Consider the following 18913-nt stretch of genomic DNA (forward strand, 5'->3'; position numbering starts at 1 on the left):
GATAGCTCCATTGTCATAACCTAATCAACTCCCAAATTCCCACCTCCTAATACTATCACTTGGTTAAGATTTCGTATATAAATGGGTGTGGGTGAAGGAGACACAGATTCAGTCTAGAGCAGTGTTCCTCATTTTACATTGATTTTTTAAATGAATACCTTCCTTTTCAGTTCAGAAAAATTAAATTCTATTTCATGCTAATTATCATTTAAAAATTGTCACTATCTTACGGTCTTCACTTTAAAATAAATTTTCTTCTGTTGGATGTTCTACTCTGTTACACCATTGTTTGCTATTATCTCAGCACCATTTTATCTGTCTGTCTGTCTATCATCTATGTATCTCATTAGTTATAGTATTTTCCCTCCTTACTTACCGGAGTTTCATAGACTTGTTATTTACATCATTTTTTCTTTTCTGCACTGACGATCCTGGACCTTATATCTTCTTATGCTCATTTTAATCTTGTAAGTAAATGTTAGGTTTCATATTTCTTCTCATATAGGTCTCTTCTGCTTTACCACCCCCTATGTCTAAGTTAGGTCCTCTCCTTCCAATCATGTACTATTATTAAATTCTACATCCTCTTATTCAAATTTTTATTTCCAATTCATAACATATAGATAGCATAAACATTTAAAAGTATATATATTTTCTGCAGTAATTTTTTTTATTTTAAATCTGCCATTGCCCTGCATCTCAAGCACTACCATTCAATATATTCAAACCTGGGATATCAAACTAATGGACTGAAATGATAGTAACAGAAACTGGAATAAAGATACAAATAAGCTGAAGTAAAAATGGAGAAAGAAGAAAAATCAGTAACCTGAAAAACCTGTGCAAGTACAGATTAATTTTTAAGATTTCAGAGACAGTGTGGATATTTCCAAAACCCCATTTCAGTGAATTTTGTTGAGTGTTTGAATATGAGTAAAAACAGTGATGTGAAAATGAACAGCAGTCCCATAGTTTCTGAAATAGTAGAGGATCATGAGAAGTGGAAGAGGTTGTGAATTCCTTCAAGACTTTTTCCAATTCAAGCTTCCAAATTTAGAGCAGCGCTCCTTTTCCTGGTGGTCTAAACTTTATCAGGAAAGCAAAAGATGAGGTCATATTCAAAAGAGGGTGGGAACAGGATTGTTATCTGGGGAGTCTCCTATGGGCTGCTGCTTCCAAGAAGTTCAGATAAGGCAGTGTTTCAATTTTCATTTCAAGGAAACATTCATTAATTGATAATCGATGCACTTTGCCCTGAATATTTTCGCTTCAGCTTAAAGTGCTCCACAACAGACATCATGCCTTAATATCTATGGACAAGATTTAAAATTAATTTTATATATCTCTCTAATAGCTTTAGGTAAGTTAAATATTTACTATGTAAGTTGTTATAATCCTTATATTTTAGGTTGCATGAACCCTTTGGTTGACTTGTTAAATAATTTATCCAAACAGCATTTATTCAACAACAAACAAGACATGAATGTTGCTGTCAGAGAATCCCTGTGGTGCTTTGGGGAAACAGAGATTCTGGACTTCCAGGGGAGCTCAGCCTACCATGGAAGGTAGAACAATGTTAACTCTATGTGACTGTGTTACTGATGGAGGGTAGAAAAACTGGAATAGAAAAACTGGAAAGAATAGAAGAATAGAAAAACAAGAATAGAAAAACTGGAAAGGAAGTGCCACAAGATTAGAAACCTGGCTCACACAATGCCAAGAGATGGAAGTGGGGATAGAAAGGACTAACATAGTCATAAATCCAGCTATAGAAACTATCAGACTGCTGTAGGGAGGGTCAGGAGCACCGACCTGAAGGTGAATATATGGGGATTAACAAACCATCCGCCCACAAAGATGAGCCCCTCCCTATCTAAAGACGATGATAAAACCTAACTAACGCTGCCTCTACAGAGGGGCAGCAGTCCTTCTGCCCACCTGTGCAGGTGCTTCTTTTCACCAACTCTCTCCCTCTGCAGGGCAACAGCCCTGCTACCTGCTCTTGACCTGTACCATGCCGGGGTTTCTCTTTGCTGACCTCCCTCAGCAGAGGCAGCTCTCAAGGCTGCCCGCCGCAATCATGCAGGCCTCTCTCAGCAAACCTGTCTCTTTCGGGGCAGCTCTTTCTGCCCACTTGTGTCTATGCAAGTGTCTCCAACTATTCTGTCCCTTTTTCTAATAAACCTGCTCTTTTAAATATAATTAACATCTCTCTCATGGAGAATCTCGCCTGGGAAACACACTGTGTGTGCTGCTGAAATGGGAGCTCTGGTGAAACCTTTCTCAGACTGAACCCAAGGAACCCACACTACAAACCCATCAACTCCAAAAAATTGCAATTACTGTTAAAATACTGTTAATTTTTTTTTTTTTAGTCATTAAGCAACATGTTTATTTTTGGAGTTGAAGCAGAGAAAATTTACAAGGTTTTCCAGTTATGATTTTAGATAATCTTTCCACAATTGATACATTATAAAATGTCAGTGTTACTCCATATGGCATTTGCTTGTAAAGTTTAAGAGTTACCAGCTTTGTAGCTTTTCAGGGTATGAGTGGCCTGGGTTTTATTCCTTTAGTGTCTAAGTGCAGAGGCCGCTCCCTACAGAACACAGTGTATCTTATTAGTCGTTCTAGTTATTAAATACCAGAAACACAAAAGGTTTTCCATATGAAAATGTGCATGGGGCTGGAGGATTTAAAACTCAACGACTTCATTTTTGCTAGAATTTATTCAAACGTGTAATCTCTGAAGCCCATGCCTACTGTCCAGGTGGGAGGGTTTAAGGCAAGGACTCTGATAAATTCATTATGCCCAGACCTCTGCCAATGATCACGGCCTTCAGGCAGCAAGGTGACTTAGCCTTGTGGGGCAGCTTTGGGGGTGAGTGAATTATGAGTTGGTAGGCCTGCACAACGGGACAGCAGAAAGTGGACGCACACTTGGGAGTGCTCACTAGGCCGTGGCGACAAGAATTGTTATTATAAGCCTGGTAACAAATAGCACAGGCCAGTGAGAGAATGTTCAATGCAAATTGAAGCTTCTATAAACACAGTCAGGCAGGATTAGAGAGGCAATGAGCAGTATGACACTAAAAGCAAAAGAGCTTGTGCAATGAATTAGGGAAAGAACAGTCAGGCTAGAGGTCTAAGGAGACTCTTATTTCAAACAACAGGAAGAGTCAATAGGAGTTATTTCCAAAAGGGGCCTAAGGCGACTGTGGACAGGGTGTAAATGCCTGGAAGCAACACCAGGGGGCAGCACCCAGGTTCTCTTGGGGCACCTTGAGGCCTGTGAGCACCACCAGGGTCAGGGTTATCCAGCATGATCCTGCACTCAGGGCATCCACCTAGAAGTTTGAAAGTTTGGTGACTTGTCCTCCTCATCAGATCATGTCACCATCTTCCTCTGACACTCCTTAAACTGTATCCCCAAGTCCTTGATTCAGCTTTAGAGACTTTGCATGCCTACAAAGGCCTCTCTCAAGCTCCGCTTGGAGAACTGACTTTGGCCATTTTCTCGGACTCCTCCTGTGACATGCCCTCTCCTGCTCTGGTTCCAGTTTACCCCCTGACCAGGTCACACAGTGTCCTGGGTTGTGGACAAACAGCCCTGCAGGGTATTCTCTGAACCATCCAGGTCAATGACCCTCTCTCCGAGGTGTGACAAGCTTGTGTTGTGAGGACTCGACTCGGGGCAACTCTGCTCCATGTTTGGACCCGCCTAACATACTGAGCCAAGATCTCCAGGGAGCAGCTGGCTGAGGCAGCGGGATGAGGAGAGGCCCATCCTCACCCCTTGGCACAGCGTCTTCTTGCGCTCCCGGACCAGGACCTTCTGGTGTCATTTCATGCGTTCCAGCTGCTCCTCCATGCTCATCTTGCCTCTCTGGTGGCCCCCTGAGTCCAGGCGCTCCAAGGCACTCCTGGGTCTAGGGTAGGTCGCCTTGCTGCTTTCGGCATTTAGACCCTCCAGAGGGTGACATACGGTGCAACGGTGGACCCCGAGAGCCCTCTGCCTGGCAGCGTCTAGTACCTGTTGTCAGGGCCCACGAGTCCCAGGGAGGGCTGGGCCTGGTCCCCGCTGAAGGACGCCAGCTCAGGCTCACTCACATATGACCCGAGCTCCACCCTGGAGTCCCTGTTCACACACTGCCCCTGCTCCGGGTCTCTCTTCCTCTCGTCCGGTTGCTGCTTGACGCCCCTCACTGACGTGCACCGCATGACGGTGGCCTCCCTGGGCAGAGGTGGCACAGCAGGGGGCTGGTCCTCTGGGCTGTAGAGCTCAGGGAGTGGGGCCTGGGAGGGGCCTCATCTTCACCTGGGGGCTTTGTCTTGGTGGGTGACTGCAGGGGCGACGCGACTTTCTCAACTGGGGCGGGAGAGGTCAGACGGTGCATAGGTCCACAGCTGTGGGAAGAGCAGAACCTCCAGAGGGGTCCCCACGGGACTGGTGGGAGGGCTGGGCTTCGGGATGGCTTGCTCTCAGAAGTCGAGAGTGAAGGCACAGGTGGGTGACGGAACAAAGGCACCTTTTTTCTCTCTGGATTTTTGACAAAATCCACCAGAATTCTGAAGTTCTCTTTATTTGCACCCAGGCCCATGGTGACATCTTCAATCCTCCACAAATCCTTCTGTATCTGTGATTTCTCCTGGAAAAAGAAGGCTCTTCGGTGGTGCTCCTGCAGGGTCTGCTTCAGCAGCTCCACATCACTCTCCAACTTAAGGCTTCACTGTGACCCTCTCTGCTGGTGTGTGTGGTCGCAGCGGTGGAAGCACCCTCGGGGGTCCTAGAGAAGGGATGTCCGAGAGAGATGGAGGTACAGAGATGGAGCGGGGTACCTCTAGCATGCTCTTGCTCCGGGCTATTCCGTGAACTCTGGGGAGCCAGCACAGATGGGTGCCGTGGGGCTGCCGTGCCAGAACTGCTGGCGCTGCTGCTACTCGTACAGCTGCCACACGGTGCCATCCCGGTGAGCCCGGCGCTCCTCATGTGACATCTTCAGGTGGCTGCCTCGGTCCTGCGCATACTTATAGTCATTTGGCAGGTTACGGGGTAGAGGGGAATTGCTCCCGGAGGGGTGTCGGGTGCTCTTAGGAAGAGTGGTAGTTTTCTGGGAAGGACAGAGACTGGCTAGGGCCCTGGTGAGGAAGCATCTGGTCCAGGGGCAGGCTTCTGCCATCCCCCTTCTGGGCCTTTGCCCAGAGTCGTTTGAACTCAAGTCTGGCTCCACCTGGGCCAGACTGCTCTTCCTCTGGCTCATGCTTGTCATGGTTGGTCCTGGGAGGAAAGGCCTGCTGGTACCTGCCAGTCCCATTCTGCTCTCCTGGGCCATATGTGATGGGCAGCATGCCATTCTTCTCTTCCCGTTGGGGCTGTGCCTGCTGGCCTCTCAGCCCACCAAATAAATCAATGAACAAGGCATCCTCATCAGTGGGTGAGTTGAGAGACCTGGTCTTGCTCCTGTCCCGCTTGGCCTCCAGTGGATCTCTCTGGGGACGGTGCCGTTCTTCCTCTTGCTCCCGCCTCTTGGACCTGAAGGAGTCCTCAAGGCCATAGTGAGGACAACCCCTTGTGTGTCCAGGTGCCACACGGCCACACTCGCAACATGACTGTGTGGTTGGCCTGGGGAATTGCCTGCTGCTCCTCTTTTTCCATGTCCCTCTTCAGTGATGATCGAGACAGCACCTGTGCAGCCTGGTTCATGACCCGGACCCAAGCGTTCATGTCCTCCAGGGTGCTGGCACTGAAGTAGTAGGTCCTGATGCTCGACTGCTTGGCCTGAGAGCCCCCTGTGGAGCTGTCAGGAGTGCTTGCATCCCCATGTGTACTTATTCCTTCAAGTAAATGAATACTTGCGACTTAAGCTATCTTCAGGGGCCACAGGTGAGGTCACGTAGCTGGGCAAAGGGATGTTCCCAAGGACCACTTCTTCTCGGCTGTCTTTATAGTAAAACAAGCAGTAATCAGCCAGTATAAATCACCTCCTTTTCCATAGCCTCATCCCAGAACTGTCCTGCTTGTGCAGCCAGCCCCTCATCACCACTGGAACATGGGGATTCCTCCAAATGGCCTGGTCCCTCTTCCCAAAGCTGTGGACTTTATTGCTGGACTTGTTCTTGGGGCAAGGGTTGGCATCCACGGTGGAACTGGTCCCAGCTGTGGACGTCTCACTGACCATGCTGGACAGTCTTTGGTTTCTTTCTTGCTTCGACATATGTGAATTTGGCTCTTCTTGAAGAATAAAGTCACTGTTTTCTTGCTTGGTAAAGCTCTTGGAGATGAAGCTGAAAGAATGACACAAAAATCAGGGAGGTTGAATGATAAGCAATGTGTAGAGTTTTAGAGGGGATCTAAGCACAGGCCATGGAAATGGTGTGGAAGCGGTTATGGGGTGTCCTTAGAGGAGGGAAAAATAGAAACAGCACACCTCTGCTTGCTCTCTGGATTTCTTCCATGCACATGAGAGTAAAGTTCTGGGTGACTGCCAGTATATGGAGTGAAGGTAACTATTAAGATGCAAGAGCTTTCAATAAAAGTTTCTATGGCAGTGGGCATCTGGTGGTTGGGAGGAGCGTTCTAGCTATGATGGGACCTCCCCTCCCCTCCCCTCCCCTCCCCCCTCCCCTCCCCTCCCCTCCCTCCCCCTCCCCTCCCCTCCCCTCCCCCTCCCCTCCCCCTCCCCTCCCCTCCCCTCCCCCTCCCCCCCCCTCCCCTCCCCTCCCCCCCTCCCCTCCCCTCCCCCTCCCCTCCCCTCCCCAATACTACCTCTAAGCCATAAAGGATACACTACTTCTTTGCTGCACCATACACTGGGTTTGGCTCCTTGGCTGGGGTTTGAACTCAAGTCGTTGCATTGATAGCACTGAGCCTTTACCCCCTACGCCACCGGAGAGGCTTGCAAGCTAGGGCGTTTCAGGGTACCTATTGAGTTTCATAGTACCTATTAAGGCGCTGGAAACTGACGCACTAGGAATACCATGGGCAGGCCCTAAAAAGGTGGTCTTTAAAACCACCTATACCTAATCAGCTGAATGGACCCATTAACGCATTTCACTAACCCTTCCTCAAACATACTACACTAGGGAAAAAAAGATACACTATTTGCTGCACCATATACTGCATTTGGGCTCTCTGGCTGGGGTTCGAACTCAAATCGTGGCCGTAATGGCCCTAGCAGCCTTTATCCCCTACGCCACCGGAGGGGCCTCCAACATAGGGCGTTTCAGGGTACCTATTAAGTTTCATAGTACCTATTAAGGAGCTTGAAACTGATGTAATAGGAATACCATGGGCAGGCCCTGAAAAGGTCTTTAAGACCACCTATACCTAATCAGCTAAATGGACCCATTAACGCATTTCACTAACCCTTCGCTTCTATTTTCAGATTATTTCAGGATGGAAATCACAAAACTGGGTGCATAACACCTGCTAAACACTTGATGTAGGCCTAATTTGTGAAATACAATCACTTGCCCCATAAAGTATTTTCAATGAATCTGAGACACCACTTTCAAATGCCATAACTTGAAATAGGCAAACATAAACTTGACTTAGATGTAAACAATGAATATTGGTGTAGAGACCAAAAGGAGGAGGGGATGGAGCCCCATGAAATATACTGAACCTACAACCCTACAATATACACTGTTGTAGTCCAAGGATACCGCAATAAAAATTTAATATTAAAAAATATAGCAGTTCTATTTATCCTCATATACCACACAATAATGTGGGCTGTGCCTAGATTATAACTGATGTTCTACAAATAGTGACAAATTCCATCCATTTGTTTTTGTCTAAGCCAGATCTCCAAAGACTCATTTCAGACCTCTAAATTAAAGGTTGGATTTTATATTAATATCTTTAGTTTTTCCTGACTAGCAGTGGATTATCATAAAGGAATTGCTTATTAGTTCTTTGCTTATGCATTTCATAGTATCACAGCTTATAATTACTTTCTAAAAGATGATTTCTATAGAATTTAAAGATCCACTAAGAAATTGTATCAGATAAGCACATCTATTAAACTGAGCTAAAAATCTTGAAACATGATTAGATGTCTTGCCTTTACTATTTAGAAATGTTAAACTTAATTTAAGGTTTAATAACAAAAATGCTCTGGTGGAAAAATAGAAAATATATGAAATGATTGTTTTTGATATGCAAAATCTAAGCAGTACCTTTAGATTTTGTTTGTGAATCTGCCCTTCTGGTTCTTATTTTTGAGCCCACCAGCTCCTTGTTTGCTAAACTACACTTCTTGTTCTTGTTATTGAGCACACCAGGTCTTTGTTTGCTAATCTGCCCTTGTGATTTTTGTTATTTAAACACTACCATTAAAGCAGTTTGGTGCTTCTGCCATTGCTAATTATCGGGATGGGGTTGGAGGTGATGAAAAAGCAGTGATAGCCATGAGGTTTATTGTGATACTAGTGCTAATATTAACAATGTGGACAAAGATGAGATGCTGCTGATATTGGTGGTATTGAAGGGATGATTGTAATAATAAAACAACTGGGAGGTGACACAATGATGATACAGATGGTGTGAAAGTGTTGTCAATGGATGATGATAATGAGGTGAGGGATACAATGACTGCAAAGTTCCAGGAGTTGGAGAGACAAAATGGGTTAGATAATGCATGTCTCTTTTTGGTCACTCATAAACAGTGGAAGAAGAAATATCTCAACACTTTGGGATTGGATAAATCTTAGTATTTTTGTAAAGTGTAGGATTCAAAAGTGAATAAAATTGAATCACTTGGTAAACAAGCAGTTTGTGTGCTAAGACTTGAAATTAACTTGAAATGAAAACAAAAATAAGTCATTGCTTGGTGATCTGCAATTTTGAACAGTAATTGGTTCTCTACACAAAGAACTTCAGAAATTTAGGTAGCTAATCTTCCACTTTTTTTTTTTTTTTTTTGATTAGTCAAGCAACTGAAAGGAAGTAAAGTACTCTTAGGTGTGTCTATGTTTAAAAGTAGAACTTTCAGAAGGTAAACTTACATCATCATTTGGGCAATTAAAGAAATATTTAGGTATTTAAGAGTCTATTCAATGAATAAAAGGGGACAAAATTTTTTTGGAGTTCCTAACTGTTGCTTGGAATTGTTTAAGAGTTATAAGAAGTGAAAATGTTAATATAAAGTGAACCCTCCACACTAAAACTTGCTTCCGTGACTGGAATGCATACTCTGCAGTTAGCACTTGTAGGGTAAGGAAAAATGTCAGGCTTTTCTGCCCTCCCGCCATCAGGATGGATGATGGATCCCTGAGGTCCTGAATGCATGCCTGATGGCGGGCACCTGGAGTAGGGTGTGGGCATAGATAGATGGGATTCACCGGGGCTAAGACTGGGCTTTTAAGGTCGGCATCACGGGGACGCCAGCAGAAGCCGAGAGAAGCCAAAGAGAAGCCGAGAGAGAAGCAAAGAAACAAAAGCAGAGAATGCCAGAGAACCCAGAGAGAGTGCAGATTTGCTGGGGGCTGTGAGGACTGCCAGCCTCCCGGCCCCCCAGTACCCCTGCCTGCAGTGTACCTGGTAATCCAATAAAAACCTGCAAAAAACCACTGAGGACTCTGACTCCTCCTTTACCCGGTCTGCATGGGATCAGAAAACCTGCACTGGTCCATTCCTGCCCTTACAACTGGCGTAAGTCTGCAGGATGATCCATGCAGACGGGTATGGAGCCCTCCAAAGACCTGGAGGGACTAAGGAGTAACAGACTGTTTCCCTGTGACGATGCTGGAGGCGTCATGGCTGCACAGGAGATGGACAAGGTCCAGGAGCTGCAGGATGAGACCTCGTGTGGAGGAGTTGCCCGAGAGGACCAGCCAACCACCCCCGAGGCAGCAAGAATCATCGGCGAAGAGAGGATCATGATTCGGAGCTCGCCAGTGCTGATGCAGGGAAATGCCAAAAAACTTGGCCTAATGGACTTGGACTGATGGACTCGGACTGATGAACTTGGACTGACAATCCCGCCAAAAGGCGAAGGACCTTGGCAGGTTATGTTTTTTTTTTTTTCTTCAGAATCTGGGGGTGGCCAGTGGGCCTTGATGGCCAAAAGCAGCCTGTGTATGCCCAGCAGCCAGGCAGAGGAGAAAAGCCAATTGAGAAGACAAAAGCTGGTGCTGATGCTAAGTTTGGAAAGCCTTGAGCGGCTGTTAAGCAGCCTATGTATGCTGAAGACCTGTGAGTCTCGTAAAATCACCTGTGGGTGATGCCCTGCTCGTTGTCAAGTGAGGGTGAGTTGCTGAGGAACCCGTCCTTGGGGGACGGGTGGGGAATGTGGCTTGGGGTGGAGCCCAAGCTGAATGTAGAGTTTGGATCCCCGACTCATGTGCTTGTGCAGTGGGCTGGCCTGAGTGCAGGGGTCTGCGAGTCACATGGGTGGCTATGAAGGCCGAGTGTTGGAGCGACTGCAGACAGAAACCCTGAGTGCTGGCGATTACCCCCAACAGAATAGAATCTCCAATCCCAGAGCAAGTGCATCCTGGGGGTGGATGCTGTGTGTGTCTTGTAGCCGAGACTACAGCCAGAGAAGGCCAGGAAGCCTGACAGCTCCTGGTATGTTACAGTAGATGCCGTGAATGGTTCTCCTCCCTCATATGAGCAGTGCCTTCGGCAGCAGATGTGGTGGCTCAATCTGCTGGTGCCAATAATTGTCTTTTGCACTAGGTTGGGGCCCTGCCTGAACTTATTTGTGTTCTGTTGTATTCTGTTGTTATATTGTGATGTATTTGCTTTTGTGGGCCATGGCTGCATTGTTTATGTTTGCTAAGAAAATTGTATATATAGAGAGACTATATGGCAGAAAACCCTGAGGGGGGGACTGTAGGGTAAGGAAAAATGTCAGGCTTTTCTGCCCTCCCGCCATCAGGATAGATGATGGATCCTCACAGTCCTGAATGCATGCCTGATGGCGGGCACCTGGAGTAGGGTGTGGGCCTAGGTAGATGGGATTCACCTGGACTAAGACTGGGCTTTTAAGGGCGGCGTCACGGGGACGCCAGCAGAAGCCAAGAGAAGCCAAAGAGAAGCAAAGAAGCAGACGCAGAGAATGCCAGAGAGCCCAGAGAGAGTGCAGATTTGCTGGGGGCTGGGAGGACTGCCAACCTCCTGGCCCCCCAGCACCCCAGCCTGCCGTGTACCTGGTAATTCCAATAAAAACCTGCAAAAAACCACTGAGGACTCTGACTCCTCCTTTACCCGGTCTGCATGGGATCAGGAAACCTGCACTGGTCCATTCCTGCCCTTACAGCACTTCTGCAGGAACTAAAAATTAACTCCTTCTATGAGAAATGAGATGAATTTTGGGAAAATCCCAGCTGTATACTATATATCACAATACAATACTTTGGATTAAAAGACAAGTAAAATGGGTATTTGTTTTGGCTCTTATAACCCGTAATGCTGTTCATAAAAATAACTTAGTTTTCTTATTTACATAATATGTTTAAAAATATTGGATCTGCCTAACCATGGGATTATGCAAATTTCAAGTAAGATTACATGTGATGATGTTCTTTATATATTTAAAAGCACTACAATTGTTAGCAGCAGATACAAGATAATAACTTTTCTCCAAACTTCAACCTAATGAAGGAGGATATTTTAAAATACGGTCTTTGCCTCTTTATATGATTTTATTTTTGCTTCTACTGGGAAGGTAAAATGACTTACTGGATTTGTACATTTGGGAGCAATAAACAGGTTTTGTCAAATCATCTCTACCACTCCTGGGAACAAATCTTCAGAAAGAACACTTCCTGGGCTTCCCTGGTGGCGAAGGGGTTAACACTACGAAGCTATCTGCAGCCTCTACAGCATGAGTTTGATCCCCAGCCAGCCAGGGAGCAACCCACATGGCACAGCAGACCTCTTCTGTCTGGCTCGCTGCTCCCCTCAACAATGTATTTTAGTCAATCTGCCTGTTCTGTTCCCCACTCTGTCTCTGGTGGATCCTCTCACCCTCCGCGCCTCTGGCCTATACCCCAGTTCTTGTGCACATAAATAAATCTTTAAAAAAAATACTTCTTTTTGCTGTAAACTTCTTTTTCTTTTCTTTTTTTAAAATGATTTATTTATTTATACAAGCACCGGGTACAGTCAGAAGCGCGGGAGGGTGAGAGAATTCACCAGAGCCAGAGCAGGGAGCAGAGCAGGCAGAAGGACCGAAGTACACTGCTGAGGGGAGCAGAGGGCGGCAGGAGAGTTCTGCGCGCCATGCTGGACCCTCTTCCAGTGGCCGGGGAGTGGCCGGGGAGAAGCCGGGGATCAAACCAGCACCGCAGAGGCTGCGGGCAGGTTCACAACCCAGTGCTCAACCACTGCGCCACCGGGGAGGCTGTGTGCTGTAACTTCTATCTGGGAAGGTTGGACAAGCCTACCCCAGTACAGTGCTAAATGGGACTGGGTAAGGAAGCACCTAATTCTTAGGTTGAATATTAACAAGCTCCCTTGCCTTCAGATTGCAACCTCATACTCACACTCAGCCTCTATTGATTGTGAAGGTGATACTTTGGTATTCACACATAATTTTTACATTACCTTAATTTTTTCCCCATATGTGAGTGTAAGAAGACCTAAAGGGGTCTCCTCTAGTGGTGCAGGCGGTTGAGCACAGCGCTGTGAAGCTGTCCACAGCCTCTGCAGCACCGGTTCCATCCCAGGCGGCGGGGATGGGTCCCACATGGCGCAGCAGACCTCTCCTGTCTCGCCGGCTGCTCCCCGCAGCAGTGTGTTTCGTCAGTCTGCCTGTTCTGTTCCCCACTCTGTCTCTGGTGAATCATCTCACTCTCCCGTGAATCTAGTCTGTACCCTGGTTCTTGTATAAATAAATAAATAAACAATAAACAATAAATAAACAAACAATAAATCAATCTTTTTAAAAAAAAGAACCAAAAATTCACCTGGAAGTATACTGTAATTGATATTATGTAATAAATTATAATTTTGAGCCAGACAATTCTGTTTTTATCTGTAATACAATACATAATTACACAATATAGGTATAACAGTTTTAATCTAAACTCTGTTCATCTAAAACCACATGCGTAAGAAATAAAGCAAGCTTACCTTCTCAAAGAGGCCGTTACCCAATAGATTTAGATGATGGTCGGTTCTGAAGATGACACACAATATTTATGTTGTGTATTTGTTATCATTGATCTAGAGTTAAAATACTACAAAAGAAAAAAGGGAACAAACTACTCTGAAATATAATTCCTTACTCTGTTTATGTAAATCAAAACATCATGGGCTAAGAACAAACACGTTCTATTTGGAGATCTTTGAAGTTAATGGGAAGGTCATCATGCTTCTGAAATACCCTCCCTCCCTACAAGTCAAGGCAAAAGATCACCAACCCAAACAATTTCCTGACCTCTCTGTGTGTGCCTCAATGACTCTGTTGATCTACCATGTGGGCTAGAATCTTGTGGGAAATATTTACTAGGGAAACAATTCGATTTGATGTAATAGAACCAACTTAATTGCATTTCTTCCATGTTTCCAAAATAACTCCATGGAATTAGAGATAAGTAAGACTCGGTGTAGGGTAAGATAAAAGTATCAGGCTTTTCTGCCCTCCCGCCATTAGGATAGATGAGGGAACCCTGTGGTCCTGAATGCATGCCTGCTGGCGGGCACCTGGAGTGGGTACACCTGGCCTGAGAGACTGCAGCTATAAGGGCGGTGTGGCAGGGATGCCAGCAGAAGCCAAGAACAAACGGAAGCTGAGAGAAGAAGAGAAGGAGAGAGAAGGCCAGAGAGCCCAGATAAAGTGAGGATTTGCTGGGGCTGGGAGGACTGCCAGCCTCCCGGCCCCCCAGCACCCCTGCCTGCCATATGCCCGGTGAATCTAAATAAAAGACCTGCAAAAGCCATGAGGACTCTGACTCCTCCTTTACCCGGTCTGCTGGATCATAGAAAACCTGCTCTGTGTCCTTCCTGCCCCTACACTTGGGAATGTCTAAAGAACCCAACAATCTAAGCAATATGACCAAAAGGGCAGTAAGTGATTTGGTATTTAGGTATACATGCCCCTATTATATAATAGGGCAATAGATGCAGCAATTATATAACAGTAAAAAAATTATATAACAATTACAACAGCATAAAATATATAACAGCAATTATTATATAACCACATAAAAAGTGATTTACATTAAAGGGATTCAAATGTTAGACAAGACAGAGAAAGGCATTAGAAACCAAACAAGTGCAAATACTGAAGGAAAATAAAACACTTTCACAGACTTTGCTATTGCTTTTGTTTTGGTGCTTTGATATTGCTATAATAGGAGAAAGACAATGAATTTGGAGAGAAAATCAGGATCCCAATTATGAAAAGCTTTGGGAATAATACTGAAAGACTCATCATTTATTCCAGGATGAGGCAGAACTAGTGAATGGTTTTTAAGCATAGGATTGAGGGAATATTTCCATTTTGGAAAGATTACAGTTAGGACAGAGCAAAAATGACTTCAATGGGGTGAAGATTACAAGTTGGCATACCAATTATATGGCTGTTTAAAAATACCCAGTGAGAACAGTTGATGTGTCTCACTGGAGAAGATTACACTAAAAGCTAACTTTTGAGGAAAATATGAAAAAAGGTAATGAATGGGAAAAAAGGTAATGAATATTACCTGGGCTCTGTGCCCCTAAGTAATGAATATATATCAAACGGGCAATGGATACCTTTCAAAATGGCATATCTAGGCCTCCCTGGTGGCACAAAAGTGTTAAGTCTCAGACTCTGAAGCTATCGGCAGCCACTGCAGCACAAGTTTGATCCCTAGCCAGGAAGCTAAACCACATGGCGCAGCAAACCCCTCCTGTCTCGCCCACTGCTCCCCTCAGCAGTGTGTTTCTGTGGATCTGCCTGTTCTGTTCCCCACTCTGTCACTGGTGAACCCTCTTACCACCCGCACCTCTGGCCAGTTCTTATATGCATAAATAAATCAATCTTTTAAAAAAAAGGCATATGTCCTTATTTGCACTTAGTTTTAAATAATGTCTATTTTCCCCACATGTATTTTTAAAACATGGGTGCAAAGGGAGAAAGACAAATCAGCTTGTGATTCTTTGTTGAGACTGAGCTTGGAAACCCAAATACAATAGAAGAAACAGCAGTGGGTGGAAAACCAACAGAATGACACTGTGAAGGTCCCAGTAATGAACTAGTCACTCCATTTTGAAAATTGGTTTGTGACCATCTGACCTATGACATGTGCACACCAGCCTGCAATGTTTAGACAAGGAGGTTTCATTAAAATCAGATTCTAGGGAGAACCTAAGAAAGATTATCTCTGTGCCACATACCTTGATTTCTTGAAAGACCTCCGGCTACTTTGTGTCCTGACTCAGCTTTCCAGGTAGGTGACTCTACTCCATTTCTTGCCTCACCCTTGGAACTTGTTGCCACCTGCTGAGGCATGTGTCATCCTCTGGCGTTTGTCAGCCATCCTCCAAGTCCTCAGAGTGCCTTTCCTCGGTCTCCTACTCATCAGACTCCATTCCATCCTATTCTCTCACGAGTCATGACTCCCACAAGGGCTACATTGATATTACGATTATAATATCAAATTATTACAAGGTATGAGATTTATTTTAACTTTTAGAACGCTATAATTCAAAGTTATGATGTTTTAGATTAGGCAGTTCTGGGGTAGATAAAAATGTTCAAGGTTTAGAATCAGATTTACCAGCGGTGTTGCACACACTGACTTCTTTTTACCTTGTGATCTTGTGTAGTCAATGCTGCGGAGTCTATTTTTCACATGTACAATGAGAAAGGGATAGTTATAGCAGAGGAATTGTATCTGGAGCACCACAGCACAAGTCGCAGAGCAAGACTGGCTTCTTCCTGCCATCTCTAAAGTGGTGGGAGCCCTTGGAGCAGCACTGGTGCCTCCACACCAGACATTGGAGCTGTTGCCTATGGGTAACCCCTTCCTTGGGTATCAGCAGGTTTAAGCACAGAGCCCATAAGGCTCCCTTAGCAAAGCAGGAGTTTCTCTGCAGGCCCATAGAGCACTGCCTCTGTGCAGCACTCAGACCACCCTGGGGATGCACAACGGCTCCACTGAAGCCCGCCTCAGTGGGCCAAGCTTGATGGCTGACCCTATGGTAGTCTGGTTTAAGTGCCAGAGACCCCCAACTTGGGGTTCAGGTGTCTGGTCCCAGAAGTTGCTTGCAGGCAGTGCAAGCAGCAGCAGGTTATCAGCATTTTACCACCAGCCACCAGTGGCCCCCACTGAGGCTCAGGCTGCTGGCACCATTTCTGATCTTCCAGCACCACCTCCAGGTATTCTTGCCTCCATTGTTGTCGAGTTCAGTGTCCAGTGCTATCTCCAACATTCAGTGCTGTTCAACTGGCCTTCAGACTTTTGCTGTGGGCCATTATTGGGTCATCTCAGCAGAATCACCTTTGAGCACCTCCAGTTGCCATCATGAGTTGGATCCTAGCCCACTAATTGCCAGTGTGCCATGAGCTCCAGACCCTCGTGGATGGGACAGCATCATCTTCAATGAGTGGTCTTTTGTTTGGAACTTCCGGACACTGTAGACTCTATCTGGGGTGAGATAGCTTGTCACTTGTGCCTTAGAAATTGTTTCTCCTCTTTGTTAAATAAACCCCATTGTTGTTCCCTGAACCTAAGTGGTCTTGTAATTGTGCCTGTGGGAGCAAACCTATAGGCAGTGACCTGCCCTCTACCTTGACACAGTCCTTTGAGGCTATAGCCCTTGCTATACCCATTAAGAATGATGGAAAGCAGGGATCCAGAGGAACTTAGCATAGTAACTAGCATCCTTTTGTCATTCATTTGGTCAGTTTTGTCTAAAACCTTTTTCCTGTGGGACAAAACAATTCTGGAAGTACTAGAATGAATGATATGAAAATAAAGCCTCTGAATTACCACAGAGCTTTATGCTATGCTGCATACTACACTGTATTCGAATAATCTACTCACCGTATTTGAATAATCTCAGATTTTCCAAGATTTAAATAAAAACATGAGTCTCTATTCCATGAATACTATCTTAGTTTATCTTCAATTTTTCAGGGCTTTATAAACAAGTCCTATCTTTAGAAATACAATTATAGATTGAATAGGTGGTTCAAAATATCTTTCATATCATTCTTTGCTTCCAGTACAATAGACACTTGTTAAGGAGGTGACATCATCAAATCATATTGCAAGGATGAGATAGGATTTTGAAAATATTCACTTTTTTCCTCCGATTGCAGAGAGAACTGGGAAAATACTAAGCACATCTATTTGCTCAAAGAAAAATACTCGACTTTGCTATGAGATTTGCAACCAGCAATAAGGAAATGTGAGTTTCACTGAAAGAGCCCCTGGGAGACTACAAGAAAGGAAAACATGACAGGGAAATGCGAGCAAAAGATTTGCCAGTCAGTCACTACTGCTTTTAAGCCATTTCAAGAACATGACATATTTCCCTCTCCAAATTGGGATGTTTGGGAAACATCGGGTGTCTGTCTGTCTGTCTGTCTGTCTCTCCCTCCTCTTCCCTCCCCCACCTTTGCTCAAGCTCATCACAAACTCTCCTCTTTAATATCAGTCTGTTTCAACTTCCTGTTATGGGAAACTGGGAATTGCGAACCAATGTATGGAAAATTCTGGCTATCAAAAAAGAGAAGCTACAAATGGCCCCAGAGCCTTCCCAGCCTATAATGCTCAGGATGAGCATAAACAGGAAAGCAGCTTGGATGACAGCGACTGACTCACCCTGTGCGCCTGGGACTTGTTTTGCCGTTCACCTGGCAGGTGCAATTATGTCGGCAAAGAACGGGATGAAGAAATGACCTTTGAAGGCAGCTCTGGGGTATGGGAGTTATGTGTGGAAACCTTATTAGACATCGGAAGCAGAGCTTCTGAAATAATAGCCCAAGTGTAAAATAGCACCTCTGGATAATTGTAGCATAATACAATAGTTTTGGCAGGAAAATTTGAAAAGAGATACCAGATAAAATGTGAATTAAAACTCTACGTTCTCACAGGAAGTTCATTTAGCTTCCTGAGTTTTTTCCCATTTGAAAGTCCAAGAAGTTTGGTTGAATTTTAATTAGCTGCATTTATGATAATTTCTACTTTACTTGTATCAGAAAACCCAAATATTAAGTCGATTTAATCAAATAATATGTTGTATGTGTGTTACATAAAATAGACTATGCTAGGCAACTTAGTGTTATAAAGGTAGACAGGCTATTCATAAATTTTACTTCACCTACTGGTAAGATATATTTTGGAGTGAATAGAAGCCTTCCATTTCCTTCATAAAATAGAAATATATTATATAAATTAGTAAAAAGGGAAAAGTCATATGTAGCAATATCCTAGAAAATGTAACCATTGTTTTTGAACATTAAAATATGTCCTGTTCTTTCTGGCACATCTAAAGTAAAGAGTAAAAGTAGAAATTAGAACATTTCTTTGACATGAGAAAAAAAATAAGTTTTCCAGTAAATAGCAGCTTCTCTGTGATAACGACTTCCTACATTACTATGTGTGGTCCCCTTTATAAGAAGAAAAAAATCTCCTACCCTCTAGCAGACATAATAGAGTAGCTGAATTACAAAATAGTTAAGAATTTTTATGGGAAACTGGGAATACAGTTAAGAATACCGACTCTGCCACTAGCTGTTCACCCACCTCAGCCTTTTGCTAAATGACCTGTTATAATGAATGCCTTTAAGTCAAGTTTCCTCCTTCATAAAATGGAATACCACTACTGCTGCTAATAATATGAATACTAATACTAATATTCAAATGTGTAAAGTATTTACAATATGCTAAGTTCCCTTCTAAGCATTTTCCATGTATTGTTTCACTTAATCTTTACAACAGTCTGTATGGTTCTGACTAATATTGT

The 18913-nt window shown here is 44.5% G+C and overlaps 1 pseudogene; it reads right to left on the minus strand.

Annotated features, from left to right (window-relative positions):
* Window positions 1–3287: 3287 nt before the first annotated feature.
* LOC119254916 (pleckstrin homology domain-containing family A member 7-like) lies at window positions 3288–15449 on the minus strand (annotated as a pseudogene).
* Between the last annotated feature and the right edge of the window lie 3464 nt (window positions 15450–18913).

This window comes from Talpa occidentalis, unplaced genomic scaffold (genome assembly GCF_014898055.3).
Source record: "Talpa occidentalis isolate TD23 unplaced genomic scaffold, MPIMG_talOcc4v2.1 talOcc4.3, whole genome shotgun sequence".
NCBI classification, from domain to species: Eukaryota; Metazoa; Chordata; class Mammalia; order Eulipotyphla; family Talpidae; genus Talpa; species Talpa occidentalis.